General features: G+C 48.2%; 1 protein-coding gene across 12 annotated transcripts in view; it reads left to right on the top strand.

Annotated features, from left to right (window-relative positions):
• Nucleotides 1-13,242, top strand: part of LOC129846200 (axin-1-like) — a 70,592-nt gene that overhangs the window by 12,109 nt on the left and 45,241 nt on the right. The window contains exon 1 of one of the 12 annotated variants that reach the window (XM_055914189.1): nt 9,264-12,358. The exons of the other annotated variants lie outside the window; for them this stretch is intronic. The gene's annotated coding sequence lies outside the window, so the exon portion shown is untranslated. Of the gene's footprint in view, nt 1-9,263; nt 12,359-13,242 lie in introns of those variants that run through there. 12 annotated transcript variants of the gene reach the window in all.

The following is a 13,242-nucleotide window of genomic DNA, read 5'->3' as shown; positions in this document are numbered from 1 at the left end:
AACACCAACAGACAGAGACCTGGAGGATAAACAACACCAACAGACAGACAGAGACCTGGAGGGTAAACAACACCTACAGACAGACAGAGACCTGGAGGATAAACAACACCTACAGACAGAGACCTGGAGGATAAACAACACCTACAGACAGACAGAGACCTTGAGGGTAAACAACACCAACAGACAGAGACCTGGAGGGTAAACAACACCAACAGACAGACAGAGACCTGGAGGGTAAACAACACCAACAGACAGAGACCTGGAGGGTAAACAACACCAACAGACAGAGAGAGACCTGGAGGATAAACAACACCTACAGACAGACAGAGACCTGGAGGATAAACAACAACAGACAGAGACCTGGAGGGTAAACAACACCAACAGACAGAGACCTGGAGGGTAAACAACACCAACAGACAGAGACCTGGAGGGTAAACAACACCAACAGACAGACAGAGACCTGGAGGGTAAACAACACCAACAGACAGAGACCTGGAGGATAAACAACACCTACAGACAGACAGAGACCTGGAGGGTAAACAACACCTACAGACAGAGACCTGGAGGGTAAACAACACCTACAGACAGACAGAGACCTGGAGGGTAAACAACACCATCAGACAGACAGAGACCTGGAGGGTAAACAACACCTACAGACAGAGACCTGGAGGATAAACAACACCAACAGACAGACAGAGACCTGGAGGGTAAACAACACCAACAGACAGAGACCTGGAGGGTAAACAACACCAACAGACAGACAGAGACCTGGAGGGTAAACAACACCAACAGACAGAGACCTGGAGGGTAAACAACACCAACAGACAGAGAGAGACCTGGAGGATAAACAACACCTACAGACAGACAGAGACCTGGAGGATAAACAACAACAGACAGAGACCTGGAGGGTAAACAACACCAACAGACAGAGACCTGGAGGGTAAACAACACCAACAGACAGAGACCTGGAGGGTAAACAACACCAACAGACAGACAGAGACCTGGAGGGTAAACAACACCAACAGACAGAGACCTGGAGGATAAACAACACCTACAGACAGACAGAGACCTGGAGGGTAAACAACACCTACAGACAGAGACCTGGAGGGTAAACAACACCTACAGACAGACAGAGACCTGGAGGGTAAACAACACCATCAGACAGACAGAGACCTGGAGGGTAAACAACACCTACAGACAGAGACCTGGAGGATAAACAACACCAACAGACAGACAGAGACCTGGAGGGTAAACAACACCAACAGACAGACAGAGACCTGGAGGGTAAACAACACCTACAGACAGAGACCTGGAGGGTAAACAACACCAACAGACAGACAGAGACCTGGAGGGTAAACAACACCAACAGACAGACAGAGACCTGGAGGGTAAACAACACCGACAGACAGACAGAGACCTGGAGGGTAAACAACACCAACAGACAGACAGAGACCTGGAGGATAAACAACACCAACAGACAGAGACCTGGAGGGTAAACAACACCAACAGACAGACAGAGACCTGGAGTGTAAACAACACCATCAGACAGACAGAGACCTGGAGGGTAAACAACACCAACAGACAGACAGAGACCTGGAGGGTAAACAACACCAACAGACAGAGACCTGGAGGATAAACAACACCAACAGACAGACAGAGACCTGGAGGGTAAACAACACCTACAGACAGACAGAGACCTGGAGGGTAAACAACACCTACAGACAGAGACCTGGAGGATAAACAACACCTACAGACAGACAGAGACCTGGAGGGTAAACAACACCTACAGACAGAGACCTGGAGGGTAAACAACACCAACAGACAGAGACCTGGAGGGTAAACAACACCTACAGACAGAGACCTGGAGGGTAAACAACACCAACAGACAGAGACCTGGAGGATAAACAACACCAACAGAAAGACAGAGACCTGGAGGATAAACAACACCTACAGACAGACAGAGACCTGGAGGATAAACAACACCAACAGACAGACAGAGACCTGGAGGGTAAACAACACCAACAGACAGAGACCTGGAGGGTAAACAACACCAACAGACAGAGAGAGACCTGGAGGATAAACAACACCTACAGACAGACAGAGACCTGGAGGATAAACACCGACAGACAGAGACCTGGAGGGTAAACAACACCAACAGACAGAGACCTGGAGGGTAAACAACACCAACAGACAGAGACCTGGAGGGTAAACAACACCAACAGACAGACAGAGACCTGGAGGATAAACAACACCAACAGACAGAGACCTGGAGGATAAACAACACCAACAGACAGACAGAGACCTGGAGGGTAAACAACACCTACAGACAGACAGAGACCTGGAGGGTAAACAACACCTACAGACAGAGACCTGGAGGATAAACAACACCAACAGACAGAGACCTGGAGGATAAACAACACCAACAGACAGACAGAGACCTGGAGGGTAAACAACACCAACAGACAGACAGAGACCTGGAGGGTAAACAACACCAACAGACAGACAGAGACCTGGAGGGTAAACAACACCAACAGACAGAGACCTGGAGGGTAAACAACACCTACAGACAGAGACCCGGAGGGTAAACAACACCAACAGACAGAGACCTGGAGGGTAAACAACACCTACAGACAGAGACCTGGAGGGTAAACAACACCAACAGACAGAGACCTGGAGGATAAACAACACCTACAGACAGAGACCTGGAGGATAAACAACACCGACAGACAGAGACCTGGAGGGTAAACAACACCAACAGACAGACAGAGACCTGGAGGGTAAACAACACCGACAGACAGAGACCTGGAGGATAAACAACACCAACAGACAGACAGAGACCTGGAGGATAAACAACACCAACAGACAGAGACCTGGAGGATAAACAACACCAACAGACAGAGACTTGGACTGTAAACAACACCAACAGACAGAGAGAGACCTGGAGGATAAACAACACCTACAGACAGACAGAGACCTGGAGGATAAACACCGACAGACAGAGACCTGGAGGGTAAACAACACCAACAGACAGAGACCTGGAGGGTAAACAACACCTACAGACAGAGACCTGGAGGATAAACAACACCGACAGACAGAGACCTGGAGGGTAAACAACACCAACAGACAGACAGAGACCTGGAGGGTAAACAACACCGACAGACAGAGACCTGGAGGATAAACAACACCAACAGACAGACAGAGACCTGGAGGGTAAACAACACCAACAGACAGACAGAGACCTGGAGGATAAACAACACCAACAGACAGAGACCTGGAGGATAAACAACACCAACAGACAGAGACTTGGACTGTAAACAACACCAACAGACAGACAGAGACCTGGAGGGTAAACAACACCTATAGACAGAGACCTGGAGGATAAACAACACCGACAGACAGAGACCTGGAGGGTAAACAACACCAAAAGACAGACAGAGACCTGGAGGGTAAACAACACCAACAGACAGACAGAGACCTGGAGGATAAACAACACCAACAGACAGAGACCTGGAGGGTAAACAACACCAACAGACAGAGACTTGGAGGATAAACAACACCAACAGACAGAGACCTGGAGGATAAACAACACTTACAGACAGACAGAGACCTGGAGGGTAAACAACACCTACAGACAGACAGAGACCTGGAGGATAAACAACACCAACAGACAGAGAACTGGAGGATAAACAACATCGACAGACAGACAGAGACCTGGAGGGTAAACAACACCAACAGACAGACAGAGACCTGGAGGATAAACAACACCAACAGACAGAGACCTGGAGGATAAACAACACCGACAGACAGAGACCTGGAGGATAAACAACACCAACAGACAGAGACCTGGATGGTAAACAACACCAACAGACAGAGACCTGGAGGATAAACAACACCAACAGACAGAGACCTGGAGGATAAACAACACCAACAGACAGAGACCTGGAGGATAAACAACACCAACAGACAGAGACCTGGAGGGTAAACAACACCAACAGACAGAGACCTGGAGGATAAACAACACCTATAGACAGACAGAGACCTGGAGGGTAAACAACACCGGCAGACAGAGACCTGGAGGGTAAACAACAACAGACATACAGAGACCTGGAGGATAAACAACACCAACAGACAGAGACCTGGAGGGTAAACAACACCAACAGACAGAGACCTGGAGGGTAAACAACACCTACAGACAGAGACCTGGAGGATAAACAGCACCAACAGACAGAGACCTGGAGGATAAACAACACCAACAGACAGAGACCTGGAGGATAAACAACACCAACAGACAGAGAACTGGAGGATAAACAACATCGACAGACAGACAGAGACCTGGAGGGTAAACAACAGACAGACAGAGAGAGACCTGGAGGATAAACAACACCTACAGACAGACAGAGACCTGGAGGATAAACAACAACAGACAGAGACCTGGAGGGTAAACAACACCAACAGACAGAGACCTGGAGGGTAAACAACACCAACAGACAGAGACCTGGAGGGTAAACAACACCAACAGACAGACAGAGACCTGGAGGGTAAACAACACCAACAGACAGAGACCTGGAGGATAAACAACACCAACAGACAGACAGAGACCTGGAGGGTAAACAACACCAACAGACAGAGACCTGGAGGGTAAACAACACCAACAGACAGAGACCTGGAGGATAAACAACACCTACAGACAGACAGAGACCTGGAGGGTAAACAACACCTACAGACAGAGACCTGGAGGATAAACAACACCTACAGACAGACAGAGACCTGGAGGATAAACAACACCTACAGACAGACAGAGACCTGGAGGATAAACAACACCTACAGACAGAGACCTGGAGGGTAAACAACACCAAAAACAGAGACCTGGAGGATAAACAACACCGACAGACAGACAGAGACCTGGAGGGTAAACAACACCTACAGACAGAGACCTGGAGGGTAAACAACACCAACAGACAGAGACCTGGAGGGCAAACAACACCAACAGACAGAGACCTGGAGGGTAAACAACACCTACAGACAGAGAACTGGAGGATAAACAACACCAACAGACAGAGACCTGGAGGGTAAACAACACCAACAGACAGACAGAGACCTGGAGGGTAAACAACACCAACAGACAGAGACCTGGAGGATAAACAACACCAACAGACAGAGACCTGGAGGATAAACAACACCAACAGACAGAGACCTGGAGGGTAAACAACACCAACAGACAGACAGAGACCTGGAGGGTAAACAACACCAACAGACAGAGACCTGGAGGGTAAACAACACCTACAGACAGAGACCTGGAGGGTAAACAACACCAACAGACAGAGACCTGGAGGGTAAACAACACCAACAGACAGACAGAGACCTGGAGGGTAAACAACACCAACAGACAGAGACCTGGAGGATAAACAACACCAACAGACAGACAGAGACCTGGAGGGTAAACAACACCTACAGACAGACAGAGACCTGGAGGGTAAACAACACCAACAGACAGAGACCTGGCGGGTAAACAACACCAACAGACAGACAGAGACGTGGAGGGTAAACAACACCAACAGACAGAGACCTGGAGGGTAAACAACACCAACAGACAGAGACCTGGAGGGTAAACAACACCAACAGACAGAGACCTGGAGGGTAAACAACACCAACAGACAGAGACCTGGAGGGTAAACAACACCTACAGACAGAGACCTGGAGGATAAACAACACCAACAGACAGAGACCTGGAGGGTAAACAACACCTACAGACAGACAGAGACCTGGAGGGTAAACAACACCTACAGACAGACAGAGACCTGGAGGGTAAACAACACCTACAGACAGAGACCTGGAGGGTAAACAACACCTACAGACAGACAGAGACCTGGAGGGTAAACAACACCAACAGACAGAGACCTGGAGGGTAAACAACACCTACAGACAGAGACCTGGAGGGTAAACAACACCAACAGACAGAGACCTGGAGGATAAACAACACCAACAGACAGACAGAGACCTGGAGGGTAAACAACACCAACAGACAGAGACCTGGAGGATAAACAACACCAACAGACAGACAGAGACCTGGAGGGTAAACAACACCAACAGACAGACAGAGACCTGGAGGGTAAACAACACCAACAGACAGAGACCTGGAGGATAAACAACACCAACAGACAGACAGAGACCTGGAGGGTAAACAACACCTACAGACAGACAGAGACCTGGAGGGTAAACAACACCTACAGACAGAGACCTGGAGGATAAACAACACCTACAGACAGACAGAGACCTGGAGGGTAAACAACACCTACAGACAGAGACCTGGAGGGTAAACAACACCAACAGACAGAGACCTGGAGGATAAACAACACCTACAGACAGACAGAGACCTGGAGGATAAACACCGACAGACAGAGACCTGGAGGGTAAACAACACCAACAGACAGAGACCTGGAGGGTAAACAACACCAACAGACAGAGACCTGGAGGGTAAACAACACCAACAGAGAGAGACCTGGAGGATAAACAACACCAACAGACAGACAGAGACCTGGAGGGTAAACAACACCTACAGACAGACAGAGACCTGGAGGATAAACAACACCAACAGACAGACAGAGACCTGGAGGGTAAACAACACCTACAGACAGACAGAGACCTGGAGGGTAAACAACACCTACAGACAGAGACCTGGAGGATAAACAACACCTACAGACAGACAGAGACCTGGAGGGTAAACAACACCTACAGACAGAGACCTGGAGGGTAAACAACACCTACAGACAGAGACCTGGAGGATAAACAACACCAACAGACAGACAGAGACCTGGAGGGTAAACAACACCAACAGACAGAGACCTGGAGGGTAAACAACACCAACAGACAGAGAGAGACCTGGAGGATAAACAACACCTACAGACAGACAGAGACCTGGAGGATAAACACCGACAGACAGAGACCTGGAGGGTAAACAACACCAACAGACAGAGACCTGGAGGGTAAACAACACCTACAGACAGAGACCTGGAGGATAAACAACACCAACAGACAGACAGAGACCTGGAGGGCAAACAACACCAACAGACAGAGACCTGGAGGATAAACAACACCAACAGACAGAGACCTGGAGGGCAAACAACACCAACAGACAGAGACCTGGAGGGCAAACAACACCAACAGACAGAGACCTGGAGGGTAAACAACACCAACAGACAGAGACCTGGAGGGTAAACAACACCAACAGACAGAGACCTGGAGGGTAAACAACACCTACAGACAGACAGAGACCTGGAGGGTAAACAACACCGACAGACAGAGACCTGGAGGATAAACAACACCAACAGACAGAGACCTGGAGGGTAAACAACACCAACAGACAGAGACCTGGAGGGTAAACAACACCGACAGACAGAGACCTGGAGGATAAACAACACCAACAGAAAGAGACGTGGAGGGTAAACAACACCGACAGACAGAGACCTGGAGGATAAACACCGACAGACAGAGACCTGGAGGGTAAACAACATCGACAGACAGACAGAGACCTGGAGGATAAACAACACCAACAGACAGACAGAGACCTGGAGGGTAAACAACACCGACAGACAGAGACCTGGAGGATAAACACCGACAGACAGAGACCTGGAGGGTAAACAACACCGACAGAGACCTGGAGGGTAAACAACACCAACAGACAGAGACCTGGAGGATAAACAACACCAACAGACAGAGACGTGGAGGGTAAACAACACCAACAGACAGACAGAGACCTGGAGGGTAAACAACACCAACAGACAGACAGAGACCTGGAGGATAAACAACACCAACAGACAGAGACCTGGACTGTAAACAACACCAACAGACAGACAGAGACCTGGAGGGTAAACAACACCTACAGACAGAGACCTGGAGGGTAAACAACACCGACAGACAGAGACCTGGAGGATAAACAACACCAACAGACAGAGACCTGGATGGTAAACAACACCAACAGACAGAGACCTGGAGGATAAACAACACCAACAGACAGAGACCTGGAGGATAAACAACACCAACAGACAGAGACCTGGAGGATAAACAACACCAACAGACAGAGACCTGGAGGGTAAACAACACCAACAGACAGAGACCTGGAGGATAAACAACACCAACAGACAGAGACCTGGAGGGTAAACAACACCTATAGACAGACAGAGACCTGGAGGGTAAACAACACCAACAGACAGAGACCTGGAGGGTAAACAACACCAACAGACAGAGACCTGGAGGATAAACAACACCTATAGACAGACAGAGACCTGGATGGTAAACAACACCGGCAGACAGAGACCTGGAGGGTAAACAACAACAGACAGACAGAGACCTGGAGGATAAACAACACCAACAGACAGAGACCTGGAGTGTAAACAACACCTACAGACAGAGACCTGGAGGGTAAACAACACCTACAGACAGAGACCTGAAGGGGAAACAACACCAACAGACAGAGACCTGGAGGGTAAACAACACCTACAGACAGACAGAGACCTGGAGGATAAACAACACCAACAGACAGAGAACTGGAGGATAAACAACATCGACAGACAGACAGAGACCTGGAGGGTAAACAACACCAACAGACAGACAGAGACCTGGAGGATAAACAACACCAACAGACAGAGACCTGGAGGATAAACAACACCGACAGACAGAGACCTGGAGGATAAACAACACCAACAGACAGAGACCTGGATGGTAAACAACACCAACAGACAGAGACCTGGAGGATAAACAACACCAACAGACAGAGACCTGGAGGATAAACAACACCAACAGACAGAGACCTGGAGGGTAAACAACACCAACAGACAGAGACCTGGAGGATAAACAACACCTATAGACAGAGACCTGGAGGATAAACAACACCAACAGACAGAGAACTGGAGGATAAACAACATCGACAGACAGACAGAGACCTGGAGGGTAAACAACACCAACAGACAGACAGAGACCTGGAGGGTAAACAACACCAACAGACAGACAGAGACCTGGAGGGTAAACAACACCTACAGACAGAGACCTGGAGGATAAACAACACCAACAGACAGAGACCTGGAGGGTAAACAACACCAACAGACAGAGACCTGGAGGGTAAACAACACCTACAGACAGAGACCTGGAGGATAAACAACACCAACAGAAAGACAGAGACCTGGAGGATAAACAACACCAACAGACAGACAGAGACCTGGAGGATAAACAACACCAACAGACAGAGACCTGGAGTGTAAACAACACCTACAGACAGAGACCTGGAGGGTAAACAACACCTACAGACAGAGACCTGGAGGGTAAACAACACCAACAGACAGAGACCTGGAGGGTAAACAACACCTACAGACAGACAGAGACCTGGAGGATAAACAACACCAACAGACAGAGAACTGGAGGATAAACAACATCGACAGACAGACAGAGACCTGGAGGGTAAACAACACCAACAGACAGACAGAGACCTGGAGGATAAACAACACCAACAGACAGAGACCTGGAGGATAAACAACACCGACAGACAGAGACCTGGAGGATAAACAACACCAACAGACAGAGACCTGGATGGTAAACAACACCAACAGACAGAGACCTGGAGGATAAACAACACCAACAGACAGAGACCTGGAGGATAAACAACACCAACAGACAGAGACCTGGAGGGTAAACAACACCAACAGACAGAGACCTGGAGGATAAACAACACCTATAGACAGAGACCTGGAGGATAAACAACACCAACAGACAGAGAACTGGAGGATAAACAACATCGACAGACAGACAGAGACCTGGAGGGTAAACAACACCAACAGACAGACAGAGACCTGGAGGGTAAACAACACCTACAGACAGAGACCTGGAGGGTAAACAACACCTACAGACAGAGACCTGGAGGATAAACAACACCAACAGAAAGACAGAGACCTGGAGGATAAACAACACCAACAGACAGACAGAGACCTGGAGGGTAAACAACACCAACAGACAGAGACCTGGAGGATAAACAACACCAACAGACAGAGACCTGGAGGGTAAACAACACCAACAGACAGAGACCTGTAGGGTAAACAACACCAACAGACAGAGACCTGGAGGGTAAACAACACCTACAGACAGACAGAGACCTGGAGGGTAAACAACACCTACAGACAGAGACCTGGAGGATAAACAACACCAACAGAAAGACAGAGACCTGGAGGATAAACAACACCAACAGACAGAGACCTGGAGGGTAAACAACACCAACAGAAAGACAGAGAACTGGAGGATAAACAACACCAACAGACAGACAGAGACCTGGAGGGTAAACAACACCAACAGACAGACAGAGACCTGGAGGGTAAACAACACCAACAGACAGACAGAGACCTGGAGGATAAACAACACCTACAGACAGAGACCTGGAGGGTAAACAACACCAACAGAGACCTGGAGTGTAAACAACACCATCAGACAGACAGAGACCTGGAGGGTAAACAACACCAACAGACAGAGACCTGGAGGGTAAACAACACCAACAGACAGAGACCTGGAGGGTAAACAACACCAACAGACAGACAGAGACCTGGAGGATAAACAACACCAACAGACAGAGACCTGGAGTGTAAACAACACCTACAGACAGAGACCTGGAGGGTAAACAACACCTACAGACAGAGACCTGGAGGGTAAACAACACCAACAGACAGAGACCTGGAGGGTAAACAACACCTACAGACAGACAGAGACCTGGAGGATAAACAACACCAACAGACAGAGAACTGGAGGATAAACAACATCGACAGACAGACAGAGACCTGGAGGGTAAACAACACCAACAGACAGACAGAGACCTGGAGGATAAACAACACCAACAGACAGAGACCTGGAGGATAAACAACACCGACAGACAGAGACCTGGAGGATAAACAACACCAACAGACAGAGACCTGGATGGTAAACAACACCAACAGACAGAGACCTGGAGGATAAACAACACCAACAGACAGAGACCTGGAGGATAAACAACACCAACAGACAGAGACCTGGAGGGTAAACAACACCAACAGACAGAGACCTGGAGGATAAACAACACCTATAGACAGAGACCTGGAGGATAAACAACACCAACAGACAGAGAACTGGAGGATAAACAACATCGACAGACAGACAGAGACCTGGAGGGTAAACAACACCAACAGACAGACAGAGACCTGGAGGGTAAACAACACCTACAGACAGAGACCTGGAGGGTAAACAACACCTACAGACAGAGACCTGGAGGATAAACAACACCAACAGAAAGACAGAGACCTGGAGGATAAACAACACCAACAGACAGACAGAGACCTGGAGGGTAAACAACACCAACAGACAGAGACCTGGAGGATAAACAACACCAACAGACAGAGACCTGGAGGGTAAACAACACCAACAGACAGAGACCTGTAGGGTAAACAACACCAACAGACAGAGACCTGGAGGGTAAACAACACCTACAGACAGACAGAGACCTGGAGGGTAAACAACACCTACAGACAGAGACCTGGAGGATAAACAACACCAACAGAAAGACAGAGACCTGGAGGATAAACAACACCAACAGACAGAGACCTGGAGGGTAAACAACACCAACAGAAAGACAGAGAACTGGAGGATAAACAACACCAACAGACAGACAGAGACCTGGAGGGTAAACAACACCAACAGACAGACAGAGACCTGGAGGGTAAACAACACCAACAGACAGACAGAGACCTGGAGGATAAACAACACCTACAGACAGAGACCTGGAGGGTAAACAACACCAACAGAGACCTGGAGTGTAAACAACACCATCAGACAGACAGAGACCTGGAGGGTAAACAACACCAACAGACAGAGACCTGGAGGGTAAACAACACCAACAGACAGACAGAGACCTGGAGGGTAAACAACACCAACAGACAGAGACCTGGAGGGTAAACAACACCAACAGACAGAGACCTGGAGGGTAAACAACACCAACAGACAGACAGAGACCTGGAGGGTAAACAACACCAACAGACAGAGACCTGGAGGGTAAACAACACCAACAGACAGAGACCTGGAGGGTAAACAACACCAACAGAGACCTGGAGTGTAAACAACACCATCAGACAGACAGAGACCTGGAGGGTAAACAACACCAACAGACAGACAGAGACCTGGAGGGTAAACAACACCAACAGACAGAGACCTGGAGGGTAAACAACACCAACAGACAGACAGAGACCTGGAGGGTAAACAACACCAACAGACAGACAGAGACCTGGAGGGTAAACAACACCTACAGACAGAGACCTGGAGGATAAACAACACCTACAGACAGACAGAGACCTGGAGGGTAAACAACACCGACAGACAGACAGAGACCTGGAGGGTAAACAACACCAACAGACAGACAGAGACCTGGAGGGTAAACAACACCTACAGACAGACAGAGACCTGGAGGATAAACAACACCAACAGAGACCTGGAGGGTAAACAACACCAACAAACAGAGACCTACAGCAGAGTTATATAGAGTTTACACAGACAGAGATATGACTCTGGTCTGGTCTACAGCAGAGTTATATAGACTTTACACAGACAGAGATATGACTCTGGTCTGGTCTACAGCAGAGTTATATAGAGTTTACACAGACAGAGATATGACTCTGGTCTGGTCTACAGCAGAGTTATATAGACTTTACACAGACAGAGATATGACTCTGGTCTGGACTACAGCAGAGTTATATAGACTTTACACAGACAGAGATATGACTCTAGTCTGGACTACACAGAGTTATATAGAGTTTACACAGAGAGAGATATGACTCTGGTCTGGACTACAGCAGATTTATATAGAGTTTGGTTGTGGTTTTAAGGAGGTAGCATTGGGTAAAGTCATATCTAACTGACAGGAAACAGCCCACCTATATCAATGGCTAATTTTCTTCCTCTCATGCTTTAAACTGTGGAATACCGCAGGGCAGCTGCTTTGGTCCAATTCTTTATTTCATATATATCAACGACCTTCCTTATGCCTTATCTGAAACTCAAGCTACTATATTTGCAGATGAAACTACAATTTATACAGCAAGACAATCGGTTCAACAGGTACAGCAGGCTTTACAAGGAGATTTGGAGAATATCAGGGAGTGGGTTTGCCGGAACAAACTTGTTTTAAACACCAAGAAAACCAAAGTTATGTTGGTCTGTTCCACTAAGAAAAGGCCAGCACAGCAT

Source organism: Salvelinus fontinalis, unplaced genomic scaffold (genome assembly GCF_029448725.1).
Source record: "Salvelinus fontinalis isolate EN_2023a unplaced genomic scaffold, ASM2944872v1 scaffold_0475, whole genome shotgun sequence".
NCBI classification, from domain to species: domain Eukaryota; kingdom Metazoa; phylum Chordata; class Actinopteri; order Salmoniformes; family Salmonidae; genus Salvelinus; species Salvelinus fontinalis.
The sequence above is the reverse complement of the archived record's forward strand: the minus strand, read 5'-3'. Positions and strand labels throughout refer to the sequence as shown.